The sequence below is a fragment of the Nymphalis io genome, chromosome 19 (genome assembly GCF_905147045.1).
Source record: "Nymphalis io chromosome 19, ilAglIoxx1.1, whole genome shotgun sequence".
Classification (NCBI taxonomy): Eukaryota; Metazoa; Arthropoda; class Insecta; order Lepidoptera; family Nymphalidae; genus Nymphalis; species Nymphalis io.
Genome location: NC_065906.1, coordinates 2312124 through 2328700, shown reverse-complemented (window position 1 = coordinate 2328700; position 16577 = coordinate 2312124). Strand labels below are relative to the sequence as shown.

Below are 16577 nucleotides of genomic sequence, written 5' to 3'. Positions count from 1 at the left end.
TGATGTCAGGCATCGTGTGGCCACATGAAGGTATTGTTGGTGGCTGCGCACTACAATCATCGATCACAGAGTTGTCGGCAAAGAGTTTAGCCAGGAGGTCAATCAGTCGAGGAGCGCAATCGGCGACAACAAACATCCGCCCTGACGAACAAGCATACTCCGGCTTTCGCTTTAAAAGATTCTTCAAGCATGTAGCCGGGATAGTTAAGGTAGCTGGTGTCGGCAGGGCGGAGTATTTGCGTCTCCGTGAGAAACAACATTGCTGGCCGTGCTGTCTCGAGATGGTGGTGGACAGCGTTGAGGTTAGCGTGGAGTCCTCGGATGTAAGAGAACTCGACCTCAAACAGCGTGGGTATGGTGGGGGTGTGCACCGCTGAACGCCCGTTATTTCTTACTTGCGCTACCATTTGGAAAAATAAGGAAAAGAGACGTGAAGCGAGCGACGTATTGCCACGATAGGGATGGGCAAAGTATGGAGGCGTGTTTTCCCAAATGGTTGCCAAAAGGGAAAATATACTGATCCGCCGGACGGAAGGGCCCCCGAACACCCCCGGAAGTGGCCGCCGGGACCCCACCTTCCGGTCACCAACCGGCACGACGGTCCACCCCGAGATTATGCGTGGCCTGGTGGGGCAGCCTCGCGAGCTGGTTAGGCACGCTCGGGCCCCTGTACTATGCCACGGGCGGCTAGCGGAACAGCCGTTTCTTCAGGTCTCCCTGTCCGGCAGGTCAATACAGTTTCCCCCGGCATTGGTTCAACAGCCGTCTCCACTGGACCAACACCCATCGCGGCAATACTGGCTCGGGCACTGGCTGTACGCTGGCTGACCTCGAAACGCGGTTGCAAGCCACTTCACGAGTTTTTCACCATGCGTACGGTGGTAACAAGCCAGGCGGATGTTAGCATCCTACCACCAGATGAGCAGATGGTCGCTCAGATATCCCTTAGTCGCCTCTTTCGACACCCATGGGAAAAAGAGGGGCAGTGAAATGTATTCTTTTTCCGTCACTGCACGGATGAAATTTTAAATGGTCTGGTTGATAGGACATAAGACATTATTTAAAGTAGATACTTTTAGTTCCACAAATATATAACGGGATTTTTTCAAATTTGGAATTGTTTTTTTTTTTATAAGAATATATTTTAAATTCTTTTTTGATGATGAATGTTTTACACTTTCAATGTGTGCCAAAAGTATGTAAAAAAACAAAATATACTTTCAAAGTAATATTACTATTCAGCGTAAATCCATGTTCATATTTATGGTACTAATATTAGGAAGAGTTAAGATTTTTTCGTTATGTTCTAGCGAATCGAACGCGAAAATCGCTATAGGAACACTTAATCACTGAATATGTATTAATGGCGATGCTAAAAAGCATCGTGAGGAAACCTACAGGTTTGATTACATATCCGCTAGCCTGTGTGATAATTGGAATTCGTGATTAAGAGAAATTGCATTGTCCAACCATAGGCTTTTTCGAGACCATTTACCTAATTAATGGGGGCATTCATTTATACATAATTTATATATCATTAAGTAGAAACAATTTGACAATAGATTTTCTCCGATAGAACTTTTTAAATAACAATTATTATCAATTCAAAAATTTAAAAAACAATAATATTATTATTATTTTGTTAATATATTATTAATTGATTTTACCGTTATTAAGTTGCGAAAGTTCTTATTCACTATATAAATTGATGTGTCAAAGTACGATTAATTATAGTGCGATGATCAATGAATCAATCGAAGCTATTACATCGAACATCCCTTTCTAAATCATAGCAACCGATAGAGAGGTACATCTGTCATGTAACATGATCCCGTCGTGCTGAACAAAATCCATCGCATCACGATTCCACCCTCACAGTCGTATAGCTAAAGTCACGATTGTTATTTATTAACTTGATATCCAATATAAATCAGTTCAAATAGTGAGTTAATATTTATTAATGGTGCAAATATGGCACGATTTATCTCAATCAGCGCCTGGACTACGCCAAGGGGGTAAATCGTTTGTTATGTTTTAGCAGATTCGTATAGTGGATGCGAGAGACTAACGGCTTAACGAATGCTCTGATCTATTTTTCACGATAGCCGTTTTTTTGAAAAATTTCATCTCTTTTAAATTCTAATACAAAACAATGTTACTTATACTCTTAAATCCGGTCAAGCACTAATATGTTTCCCTATGTTTATTGTGTTTATAATTCAACTCGTGTTTGGCAGTAAAGGAACACTGCGTGAGGAAACCTGGATCAGATGAAAATCTGCCTCATGATTATCCACCATTCCTGATTAGATAAGCGTGGTGGAATAAGCTCCAAACTTTATCATCGGGACAGTCTTTGACCAGTTACTATTACTATATTACAATACAGATCTTTGTTAAACTTTGCTTAGAGTAGCATATAACAAGGATATTACTATATCTTAAAAATCACGCAACTAAACCCGTCACGCTCAGTGTATCCGTTATACATATTGCATATCTCATTATGACACCTCAGGACGTGTTCTCTCAACTTCGCTAAGACGATACCAAGATACATATAAAGTTTAAAGGCTATTTTTTATCAAACATTGAACAAACATTGAAATTAATACACAGGAAACGTTCAAAAACTTATGACTTGGTCATCAGGCTGTTGCGCAAAAATTGAAGGTCGTGTATAACGTATGCTTTAAGCGAGATATTATTTTTATTGTGTATAATCTAACCCCGTGGTTTTATCCACGTTAAATGTCACTAATCTACTCCCGTGTTCAATAGCGTTATGGATTAATTACATAAAAATTGCACTCGTAAGCTTATCTATTGAAAAATAAGACCTTTTGAAATCGGATTGGTATATCGTGATTAACGCGTTCTGATAAACAAAACTCTTCAAGTTTCTCGATCCAAATCCACAAATATAAAACTTATATATATATAACGGACAAATTTCACCCAAGTGAAATGTAATATAAAGGTATCATAAAAAACAAGAATCAAATGAAAGTGAATAATATGATTAGGCAAAAGGAAATTTGATTTACGACGCAAAGGTGATAGTAATTTCATTTAAATTTAGCTCTTGTTGTCGTTGTCGGAATCGCTCTTAATAATATGAAATAATTATTTACTTTTTTAAGATCAGTTTACGTTTGAAAATTGTACTTAGTATGTGATAAAATCAGGAATACATAAGTTAGTTTATATATTCTAGTAAAATCAATACTTCATATTATTAATGCTGTCTTTTGGAAAATTTCTGGGAATTCCGCCGCTGTTACCCTGCACTTAATTCCTTATTATAATGAAAAATTCTAAGCATTATCTTTATAAACGCTACTAAATAGTATTATATACTTAATAATTATATGCGATTAGCTATTTACAAACTTTTATTTAACTTGGAAGGTTTATTAGAAATATTTCCTATTTCTTCCTTAAAATGGTTTTTAGTTTTAATTTATTTATATAAATTTTCCAATTGGAAAAACTATCAGTCAGAATTTAAAATCTTATATCCGTATCATACAATTGATATTATTATTAACTGAAAACTATCTAGCTAGTTAAATATTATCTTATAATATTCAAAGTAACTTCGTAGTTGGTATCAAAATTGTTTAAGAATTAAAAATTAAAATTTTATAAAAAAAATTCCGTGAAATTGCGGTGTAACAGCAACTTTTAAACGTTTAAAGAATAACGGTGTAAATACGGAACACTATAAAAGTTGAAATGTTGACCGCTCGCTGAGACCGCTTTGTCTTCGTATTGTCTTCGAAACAACGTTCACAAAAGCCTCAATGGCCCTACAAGCCTTACACAACTTATTTTCATTCTACATATATTAAAATTGCCACGCGATTCTAAGCTCTATACTTTAAACAACAAGACAATAAAAGCATAAATGGAAATAATCACCTGTGAAGTTATCTTTGTCGAGTACACTTGTAACTTGTCATCGTTGTCTGTTAATTTGGTATGTAGTACCATGTCCATGTAGAGTCATCTGGTTCTTATATGTTCATCCTACTTTGACGTTCATTAGTATAGGAGTGTTTTGCTATAAGGTGTATTATTCCATGAATTGATTTAAGAGTAGTGCTGTTAGGACGTTTTTGTTACGCAGAAATGTTTTCGAGTGCCCACATAAAAACCCCCTTGTCAGTCAGTCTTTGATTATTCTTTTGTCTCATATGACATAGTTTTTCGACACACGACGACATTTCAAGTTGATATTTATTTCTTGTCCAGAGCATGAGGGCGTAGCATTAAATTCCATTAGTTTTTATTCTTATCAATATATTGAAAAGTTATAAATTATAATTAGTGTTTACTTAATAATATTTCGAACTCAAAACATATTTTTTCTTTTGTAATTTAAATTAATCAATTTTTAATTATATAATAAATAAACTAAAATTCACAGTTAATCTTGCTCACACGTACCGTCAAGCAAAATGAAAATTAAGAAATATGAATAACTCTGGTTATTTTATCAAGGATACCCACAAATAAACAGCTATATATTTTAAAATATACATGAATATTTCAGCAATAAATAATACTATATTGAGCATTTCGACCGTAAAACCCTAATCAGAGCAAGATATCCCAAAACGAAGCTCAGGTATATCGGATTTTCGCAGCACGTATCCAATACACATAGATATGAATCTCAACCCATAGACCTTAAAGTTTGTTACGAATTCTAATAAGCCGTAGGATTGTGGTTACCAGTCGAATTAGAGGCGAAACTGATAAGTTCACGGTATCATGTATGTTGAGTACGAAAATTTCTAACTCATTAAGAAATATTCCGTCAGCTTACTTTTGTAAAATACTCGTTTAAATTAACCACATTTATTTAATGCTTCTATATATATTTAAAGGCAAAATCAGGAAATCTGATGGAATGTGACTATCACCACCCATGGACATCTCGTGTGTGCGTAGCCAGCGTTTGACATGGAAGATGAAGAAATTATATTGACGAAGATAAGACCCATTTTTGTAATTTAATATTTTTATAATGATTTAATATATTTAAATAAAATAATTCATTATATATACTAAATACAACTTTGATTTAAATACTACTGTAATGGGACAGTAACTCTGACCGATTGTTGCACTCTCACGACTAAACAACTGAACCGATTTTGATAAAATTTGATATGAAGCTTGAACCCCAAGAAAGGCTACTTTCCTGTACCTAATATCTGCCCCTCCTCCTAAAACGCGGGCGAAGCCGTCATTGAGAACTAGTCAATAGTAAATTAACTGGCTGTGTGCATAACGGAATCATGCAATGGTTTCACATATTCGGACTTCATATTCTAACAACCTGTACCATAGTTACACATTGGCTAGCAATTACAGTTCTAACGATAGAATGTCTGACTGACAGACAAACTGATGGCGTAGCCTCACTAATAGGATTCCCTATGGGTAGAACCCTAATGAAATATCAGATGTCAAATATAACTCGTGCATTGTAACAAGCTTTTGACATACTATTGTTTTATTTAATTCTTGTTTTCGCCCGCAGTTTCTGCTGAGTTTGAGGAAAGAGGTTCAGGTGTTAGGTAACATATGTGCTGGATTTGTTATATTTTGAATTGCTAATTGAAAAAGTACTGAACAAATATACATAAAACAGATACCAAAAGATTGGAGTGCGTTTTGAAAGTGTATATAATATTTATAGTTTGCTTTAAATTTAGACTTAACGTGACAAGTATGTATCTCATGTTTTTGTATATTATACATATATAAAGTTGTAAGTGTTGTATGTGCGTGTGTGTGTTGTGAATAGACTTTGTTCTTAACAATGTTGTCGAATATATTTCTTATACAATAAAAGGTTACGCTGTTTTAGTGCCAATTATTTGTTCTTCAACAAATTTTCTAGGACGCACTACATCGATTGGCTCCTTAGGGCCCCCATCCTTCCCGGAATGAGGGTGTTGTGCTACGCGGATGACACCCTCATCACGGCGACGGGGCAGACCTTTCAGGAGGCGGCCCGCCTGGCCGAGGTTGGAGTATCGCTCACCAACCCAAGCCAAGGGATGCTGGGCTTGAGGGTCTCTGTCACAAAAACAGAGGCCCTCCTATTCCACGGTGATTAAGGTGCAAGCCCAGATGAGGTATCTGGGCCTGATCCTGGACTGAAGATGGAGCTTCAGGCAGCATTTTGTCCAACTCGGCCCGAAGCTCATAAGTGCTGCTGCTGCCCTGGGCCGCCTCCTACCCAATATAGGAGGGCCGGAAACACCATGTCGGCGCTTATACGCTGGCGTACGGTACGGTACGCTCCATGGCGTTGTACGGTGCACCCATTTGGGTGAATGCTCTCACCGCTCGTAACAGAGCTTTTCTGCGGAGGCCGCAAAGAGTCATAGCGGTGAGAGCGATACGTGGGTACCGTACGGTGTCATGGACGGCAGCGACACTTCTCACGAGCGATCCGCCCTGGGAACTCCAGGCGGAGGTGCTTGCGGAAGTACACCGGTTCCCGGTGGAAACGAGGTCAAGTGGCGTCCGTCCAGGGTCGGCGGAGGTTGAGCGAATCAGGGAACTAGCCCAGCGAGCCTTGATTCGCAGGTGGGAGGAGGACCTGAGGTCCCCCTCGGCAGGCCTAGTGACAGTGGAGGCGGTCCGCCCCCAATTGAGTCGCTGGGTGGAACGGAGTCACAGCACACTCACATTCAGGCTAACGCAGGTACTTACCGGACACGGTTGTTTCGGTAAGTACCTGCACCGGATAGCGAGGCGGGAGGTGACACCCTCCTGCCATGAGTGTGGTGCGCCTTCGGACACAGCGTGCCACACTCTGATGGAATGCGCCGCTTGGGGACCTCAGCGCATGTCTCTGGCGGCCTTAGTCGGTGAAGACCTCTCGCTGCCGAGTGTGATAAACGCCATGCTTGGTAGCGAGAGGTGCTGGTTTGAGACGGTCTCCTTTTGCGAAAATGTCATGTCACAGAAGGAGGCAGCGGAACGGGAGCGTGAGGAGAGGGCCTCCGCTGACTCGCTTCGCCGAAGAAGACCGGGGAGAAGGCGTCGGCGCTATGCGCATCTTCTCCTCCCGCCCTAAGTGTTGCCGGGTTTAGGGGGTCTTTGTACCCTGAGAACGCCCTAGGATTTGGAGGCCTGCAGAGGCGGGCCAACCGTCGGGCCGTCACGGTAGTATGCGCAAGCGATCCCGTGTCGCCCCTTGAAATGGCGGTGTGGGTACCGCTGGTTTTTTAGTGGGTATTCCGACGCATATTCGGCGCCGGCGAGTCCTACATACCCCCCCACTTCAAGTGGGGGAAACGCGTAAACGCGTTTATCCAGCGAAAAAAAAAGGACGCACTACATAGTTGTTTCTTAATAATAAATCAATACTTCCAAGGAAAAGATATTTATTTGTAATTGATCTGCAATCTGGATAAGCACTCTTATTTAGGTGCGAAAATTGTATTATTCATCTCAATTTGACAATGAAACATGAGGTAACCTACATGTGTTGAAGTAATACAATTTGTGTATTCACGCCAACCCATAATAAATCAGCGTGGCGGATTATGAATTCCATGCCTTACAAATTTAATAATTCGCAAAAAAATAAACAAAAAATTTGTGTAAAAGCTTAAAGTACCGTAAGTAATTTTATACATCAGACGTTGTCAATAAGTGTGGGAAATATAGACATAAAATAAAATGAAATGAAAAGTGTTCGCAGCCTATGCTCATTCTGCAATAAAAAAAAAAAAAAACGTTAATTTGCAAACAGCTGGCACGCAAGTAAATCATTATTACCCGAGACAGCTACGTCTTCATTACATGAAGCTATAATTACGAATAATATATTTATGATGTACTTACTAGATATTATATTTCATTAATTTTTGCAATTTACTGCATGCAAAAAAACATTTACAGCATCTCATCAACTTAACAATATATAATAATAATAATATCCTCCAGACCAATTTCGGCCACGGACACGTACAAGTGTGTGTGTGATATATATATATATATACGGAGTAAAATATATATCGAAAAAAATTTATAATATATAGCGAAGTATATAGCCACGACCATTTTTTTTATAGTATAGGTAGGCGGACGAGCGTATGGGCTGCCTAGCTGCCGGCTGGTAAGGGGTCATTGACGACCATAGGACATTGGCATTGTAATTTGTAAGAAATGTTAAGCATCGCTTACGTTGCCAATGCGCCACCAACCACACTGGCTCATTCACCCTTCAAACCAGAACACAACAATACCAAGTACTGCTGTTTTGCGGTAGAATATCTGATGAGTGGGTGGTACCTACCCAGCCGAGCTTGCACAAAGCCCTACTACCAGTAAGTAATAATATATGAAAAATAGAGTTTCGTTAAAAATTATAATATATAGCAGCGAAGTATGTATATAGCCACGACCATTTTTTTTATAGTATAGGTAGCGGACGTGCGTATGGGCTGCCTGATGGTAAGTGGTCACCGACGACCATAGGAAATTGGCATAGAATGTATGATAGATATAGACATAGAAGTAGTAGAGAGGTGGAGTAGAGAATGTCGGCCGAGAGTGGGCATGGCGACATCGTCATGCCTAACTGCAGCGCATAATAATATTTATAAATAGATCAGAGTACATAAAATTAATGCTATTTGAAAACTTAAGAACCAGAACTACAATTATTGGGATTATAAATGAGCGATATATAACATTCACGCGATATATATCGAGCGTATTGTATATAAAAAAAATAATTCCTATTCAATAAAGTAAACATTTATACTCTCATAGGTCATTATTGCATAGAACAATTTTTAGACCGATAAGATGTACAGCGTAAGCGATGTCGGTGATACATCGACAGACGTCACATTACTAGAAATTAGGCAATTCGTGAGGTGTAATTGTATGTCATGACTCAGCGGCTATATTGTGTTATAATGGTAATGATTACCTTTGTGGTTTTACTAATGTGTGTGGTATTTCTTTTAACTCTGATTACAATGACGGTAATGTGCGAATATTCTAGTACTTCGGTTTGACATATGACGTTATGCTTTAGTGACTCAATGGATTTAAGCAAGTTTAAAATCAATGACGAATTCGTCAAAAGAAAACGTCAATTGTATAGAAATAGGATAAGTGTTCAATTTGTCATGTTATCAAAGAAAAGAAATACTAATAATAAAGATGAAATTGGAATGGATAATCATTGGATGCTCTTGTCTTAACCTGTTGTTTTTAAATAATAAATAAATAATATTCTGGAACATTATTTACACAAGGCCATCTGACTCCAGGCTAAGCGTACTATGGAAACCAGACAACAAACAAGTATCTACAAACCACGCCAACTGGCTCGCCGGAGTGGAAATTGATTATTTATTTGAAGTAGTTGAAATTGTTAGGTATACAAATTTTACAGTACTCTTTAATTGAGTATTGTAAACTTTATACGTTACAGTAATAATTGTTGTAACGTAAAACTAACGGAATAAATATTTTCTTTTATATTATTAATAAAAATATAGCTGTATTGTTATACTTTTATTTAAGTAGTAATAAATTAATACACATCAAGTAATTGAAAATTTGTCCAAAAATTAAACTAATTACGGCATGCGGGCTCCCCAAGATCGGGATGGTTGGCGTTCTATGGAGAATATAATATTAGTAATATAATTGAGAAGATTTTTATACTAACCACTTTACTGTGACTCACCGTAGTAGACGGACGGTTAAATGGGCCACCCGATGGTATGTGGTCACCACGGCCCGTTGGCACTGAAAGAAATATATTACATAAATAGAAATTACACCTATACACCAATCTTACATCGGCAGTGCGTCACCAAATTTGGATACTAAGATGTTTTGTCCCTTATACTTGCACTTAGACGGAATTACTCAGCCTTATTATTTTTTTAATTGTATTTTTATAGAAACAAACTGCGGATAATAAATTTCATAAAACATTAAATTTTAACAATTCATTACCAATACAAGTTTCCAATGCTTAACACATAATAAAATTACCAATGAACAAAAATTTGGTTTAAAAGAGAGATTGAAATAACAAATAATGATAAATTATATGTATATACAAGAACAATGTCTGCTAGATTTTTTGTTCCGTATTAATAAGGTCATAACTAGAATGCTCCCTTTACTTTCAAACCCTTCGTAATTCCCATAACATCTTAGTTCCCAATATTAGATTTTTGATGGTTTGATGATGTTTTGATGGTTTCAATGTCTATGGACGGTAGGGTCCACTTATTAACGGGCCACCCGACAGGTGGCCCATTTGCGTCACTGACTAACTAATTTAACAAAAAAAGATATGTATCTAAGGCTTAGAGCAAAATGTAAAGTTTGATTTTCAATAAAATTTAAATAAGTCAAACGGACTCGACTCTTATTAAGTTACTATTAAGACGAAGATTTATTCAAAACAGAACAGACGCTCATAATAAGACGTCGTGCATACAAATTAGGTGAAAATCAGCAAAAAAATGTTTGCAATAGCTCCGCTTTGGGAATAATATTGAATTACTTTAGCTTTTTATTGGAATAATAAAAAATACATTTTATTATAATTACCACGTTTTATTAATGACATTTATATTTCAACTAGTTTCCGCCCGAGGCTTCGCCCACGTATAAGAGAGTGGAGGGGTTTAAGTATTCTATGTCTTTTCCTGTAACCCTGACAACATGCATGCAAAATTTCATGATAATTTGTTGAGTATTTAGGACGTCAAAGCGTAACAAACAAACTAACTTTTTCATTTATTATAGAAAATAGCCTTTTTTTTCCCGCGATTTCACTCGCGTAGTTCTCGTTTCCGTGAGAATACGGGAACAAAATGTAGCTTTTTTTTGTAGTGTAGGTTTACGAGCATATGGGCCACTTGATGGTAAGTGGTCACCAACGCCCATAGACATTGGCATTGTAAGAAATGTTAACCATCGCTTACATCACCAATGCGCCACCAACCTTGGGAACTAAGATGTTATGTCCCTTGTGCCTGTAATAACACAGGCTCACTCGCCCTTCAAACCGGAACACAACAATACCAAGCATTGCTGTTTTGCGGTAGAATATCTGATGAGTGGGTGGTACCTACCCAGACGAGCTTGCAGAAAGCTCTACTCTTATGTTACTTGCTGATAATGTATGTAGCTTTCTATTGGTGAAATAATTTTTAAAATTGGTTTAGTTGTTCAGGCGTGAAAGTGTAACAAACTCACAATCGCATTTATGATATCAGTTAGAATACCAAAAGAATTTGCGTATACCTAGTGCACAAATAAAAAATAAGTTAAGCTTAACGTCGTGTAAATTAAATCCACCTTAGATTTTTTTTTACCCCCCAAAGTGTAATAATCTCTGCCCCTCACGTCTAGCTAAAGACAACATTTACACCTCGATTATCATATGAATAATCTGTGCTATGAAAGAGTCCTGGCTTTGAAAGCGCCGCGTAACGTTTCAAAGTACTACAGAAAATGGTCGTTTAGTATTCAAAGAACATATCCTTTCATAATTCTACTACTTAATACAGGCTCACACACGACCGCCGATTCGAAAACTTTCTAACATGAACCCTGTGACGTCATTGTGTACACAATTATGTATGGCATTTGTGATGTCGTGTATCTAACTGAGGGGTCTTGTTTGACTGGTCGTTTTATCTTAAACTTGGCCTCATCTCTTTGTTTCTAGAGAACGTGATATAAAAGATTAACTTATTAGTATTCGGGAAACGAATCCGACGGCCCGAGCTACGTTGAAGAAACGTCATGAGAAATTCAAGAAATGACAACTCGAGTTAAAAAAAATCAATCAGTCTCGTTGTATCATTATTAAGCATTTTTACTATATAATTAAAATGTATTAATGGTTTCCAATGAATCATTTCAGAAAGAATAAAATAAATACACTTAGTTTTACGTCGCTGGTGATAGGGCTTTGTGCAAGCTCGTCTACAAAACTGAAACTAAAAAATGAGTCAATATAATTCTAATATTAATAATTTCTCTTGTTGGTAGTGGGTTATGCAAGTTAGGCACCACCCACTCATCAAAATTCTATCGCAAAACAGCAGTAGGGTGAGTGAGCCAGTGTAACTACAGGCACAAGGATCATAATATCATAGTTCCCTAGTACAATGGCACATTGACAATGTAAGGAATGGTTAATAATTCTCACAGTTTCAATATCTATGGACGATGGCAACCACTTACCATTAGGTGGCCAGTTTGCCAATCAGTCTTACCGATAATAAAATATCTGTTCAAGATAAACAGACTTCAAAACCTCTTGAGCAATCCACCATAAAGTTGGCACATAATATTTATTATTTTTTCTTGAATCGAATACAATGGATAGTATGACAGTAGTAGTTCGGTCCTCCTGGCTGGCCTAAGCCAGTCAAGGTACGGGCCTCGGAGTTGCTCCCCTACCTGGGCTTCTCCTCACCGTCAGATTTGTGTGACGCGTCTGTCCTTTTTGGCCCAAAGGGCCAGGGTCTCAATGACCCAGTGGCTATTTAAGTTTGCGCAGTTTATCGGGGGAACTGCTACGCAACATGCGCGAGGAGGAAGAGGATTATATAGTATGACAACTATCCATTTTACTTTAACTGCTTTAACTCGCTACTAGATGGCGCTGTTCTACATCAACTTCTATAAATCGTCCAACCAATCGCATCAACTGTTATTACACTATATATAATATGTTGTACCATTTTGTTCCAAAGACTTAGATATGTAAATATGACTTCAATATACATAGTAATGTATATATGCTGGCATTATACCAAGAAAAATATTACATTCATTTTCATCGCTCATATAACTTACTTTTCTGATTAACTCCGGGTTGATTATTGTATAAGAATATTCAATGTTTCACTGCTGGGCTGAGCCTTCCTCTCATTTAGCGGAAGGTTAAGTCCTTATTCCACAACGCTGCTTTAATGCAGGCTGGTAGTTGCTGGTGATAGATTTTCATCACCGCGAACAAATTGAATTTTAAACACAAGTTACACAGAAAAAAAATTGAAATGTCCTTAAACGGGATTGAACCCGCAATCGTCTATTACGATTCACGTATTCTAACCATTGGGCTATCTCGACTTTCTATATACGCTTTTGCATAATTTTCGCGTGCATACAAATAAAAACCTCGCGTTATATAATGCAAATTTACGAATGGAAAAAATAACAACGAATTTTTAATTAGCACGTATACGCCTGAACTTCTAGAATTGCAGACCCGATTGCTATTGCAAAAAACTACTTATAAGAAATATATATATAAAGAGAATAATCGAGTAAATAAAAAATGAAAATCACCATCGAGATAATAAATGTATCCTTTTCATTTGAAGCTTCATCCACCATGCCAATGCCAATGCCATCCCAATACCGTTTACCGGATACACATACAGATTTTCATCATGCAGGTTCCTTACCATATTTCTATACTACACCACTGAATTTTCACTTCCTTTATTTTTATTTATAATTCAACTCGTGCTCGGCGTTGAAGGAAATCGGCTACGTGTATCCACCAACCCGCATCAGAGCAGCTTGGTGGATCAAGCTCGAAATCTTCTCTTTCTTTCAGTGGGACATTTTGAATATGCTATTTTACTATATGAATGCCCACATAAATATTTTTATAAGTAGTTTTCATTATTCTACCCTTAAGCAACAACGGCGAAATACATATTTATTTTTATTTCGATATTGTATATTTGCGATGACTACTTACGAGACCTATTTGCTCTCACAATATTAAATTAAATAAAGCTGTGAGAGTTTTTTGAATCGCCTCTGGGTTTTTCTCTTTGCCGGATAAAGGACTTTATTTGTCATCATCGAGTCGAGACTTTGCACAATTGTTGTTGACACTCACTTTAAACTTTGTAATACAGTATCATCAACATAAAAGAGGAGTGCGCGAGTCGTATCGAATAACTGTTAAAAAAAAGAGATTTTTATAAGCTTGTCCCTAGAGTACTAAAGTATTAAAGATTTTGTCTTAACAGTATTAATAAAATTTTAATATATAGTAAATTGTTTTCGCCCCCATTTTCTTATATATTGGGTAGGGGGGCGTTCCTTGGGGTTTAAGCTCGCTACATACCAAATTTTATCACAGTCAGACAGACATAGAGTTACTTTCCCATTTATAAAATTTTAAAGTCTAGTATAGATTAAAACTCTACATAACAATTGTAAATTAAATTTCAAATGAAAGATTGCATGTTATGATTACACGAATTTCTAATATTTCAATATGTTTATGTAATATGCGACTGTCTCGTTGGTCTAGTGGTCAGCATATAAGGCCACCGATCCCGAAGTCCTGAAAAGTCTATTCCAATTGAAGAAGGAGTAAAGGTATACAAACTTTATTTTTTTATATTCCATACAAATTGATCATAGCCATGGTATGTTACGCACTGCAAACAGTTCTTGATTAATATATATTTATTTATATATATATATAATATATACGTGATATAGATATCACGTCAATTCATTTTAAAAGAACAATTCGAGAACGTCTAAAACTAATGTTGAAATGAATTTTGGATTGAAAATCACATCAAAATTGGTACGGCAAACGTGATACATACGTTGTGTGAATCATTTCATAAAGCCTGTCAAATATGACGCTCGCATGCATCGTGGCAATATTCTCCACTAACATAGGTTTAACTGGATATGAAACTTTTGGCCATGGCCCAATGGTTGAAATGCTTGAATCTTAACCTATGATAGCGGGTTCAAATGCAATACAAACAGTGAGATTTTACGTGATTTATCTGTACTTATAATTCATCCTACTTGGCATGAGGATACTTGCATGATACAGTTATTTAGTAAATAAAGAAATAGATGTATTAGTTATATATATATATATTGTTTGTAAGCTAAGCAATTAAATTAACGCTGTGCAAAATAAAAAATATTACTTATGAATTCATAGTAAGGATATCGTATACTGGTGGTAGAGCTTTGTGCAAGCTCGTCTGGGTAGGTACCACCCACTCATCAGATATTCTACCGCAAAACAGCAGTACTTGGTATTATTGTATTCCGGTTTGAAGGGTGAGTAAGGCAGTGTAATTACAGGCACAAGGGACATAACATCTTAGTTCCCAAGGTTGGTGGCGCATTGGTGATGTAAGCGATGGTTAACATTTCTTACAATGCCAATGTCTAAGGGCGTTTGGTGACCACTTAGCATCAGGTGGCCCATATGCTCGTCCGCCTTATTATTCTATAAAAAAAAATAAAATAATAACAATAGAAATCACGGATATTTTGTTTGAAAGTCCTTGGATTATGTAATACGAGTATTTAAAAGTGTTTGCTTAGTGGTTGAAATTCGCTTGAAAATGTGAGAAACATATATAAATTTGCATAACTTGAAAACATTTTCTACTCTTATTTGCAAAAAAAAAGATATCTGTAAAGCTCGTCCATAGCTAACTAAAATCGATTCGACAAACGAATGAGATTAAGATACTGAGCTGTTTATATTGTTTATATAATATAATTTTAAAAGCCGAGATGGCCCAGTGGTAAGAACGCGTGAATCTTAACCGATGATCGTGGGTTCAAACCCGGGCAAGCACCACTGAATTTTCATGTGCTTAATTTGTGATTATAATTCATCTCGTGCTTTACGGTGAAGGAAAACATCGTGAGGAAACCTGCATGTGTCTAACTTCACTGAAGTTCTGCCACATGTGAATTCTACCAACCCGCATTGGAGCAGCGTGGTGGAATAAGCTCCAAACCTTCTCCTCAAAAAGAGGAGAGGAGGCCTTTAGCCCAGCAGTGGGACATTCACAGGCTGTTACGGTACGGTAATATAATGTTATTATATAATTATTATATTAATATTTTATATATATATATATATAATATATAATTTCATATTATAATATAAATATGTCTTTGAAAGCAATATTATGTTTATTAAGTGGATAAAATCGCCACATTTTATTACTATAGTTATTGTATAAGTTCCCTGCATTTTTATATGCCTTTTAATGTCTTTAATATAAATTTTATTATTTATTATATTAGCTGTTACATAGTAATACAAGATGGATGCTGTGGTTTCTTAGAATTGAGGGAACACATAGACTTATAACTCGTTTAATTTGTAATGTAATCTAGAGATCTGTATCGTTAAGGACAATAATAACATAAAATAAAATAAATAAAATGCCTTAAGTTAAACGTTTAGAATAATAAAAACAAAAACTTACTAAAATTTCACACATACTATATAAAATATGAATTATATAAAATGGCAGATAAAATACACGATGTCCCATCAAGACATTCATAAAGCTGTGAGGGTTGCAATAACCAACGGTTCAGATTAATGTCCCACTTTATTACTTTCTGAAGTCCAGTATAAGACAACTATAAGTACAGTGTCGTAATAATAATACGCAGACCTATAAAAAAAGAATTTTCTAGCTATAATATAAATATTTAAAAATTACTACGACTTTATA

General features: G+C 36.7%; 1 protein-coding gene across 2 annotated transcripts in view; it reads right to left on the bottom strand.

Annotated features, from left to right (window-relative positions):
- The window catches only part of LOC126776210 (uncharacterized), a 177150-nt gene that overhangs the window by 137839 nt on the left and 22734 nt on the right, over window positions 1–16577 (bottom strand). Inside the window, exon 3 of one of the 2 annotated variants that reach the window (XM_050498517.1) lies at window positions 9743–9804. The exons of the other annotated variant lie outside the window; for it this stretch is intronic. The gene's annotated coding sequence lies outside the window, so the exon portion shown is untranslated. The remainder of the gene's footprint in view (window positions 1–9742; window positions 9805–16577) is intronic. 2 annotated transcript variants of the gene reach the window in all.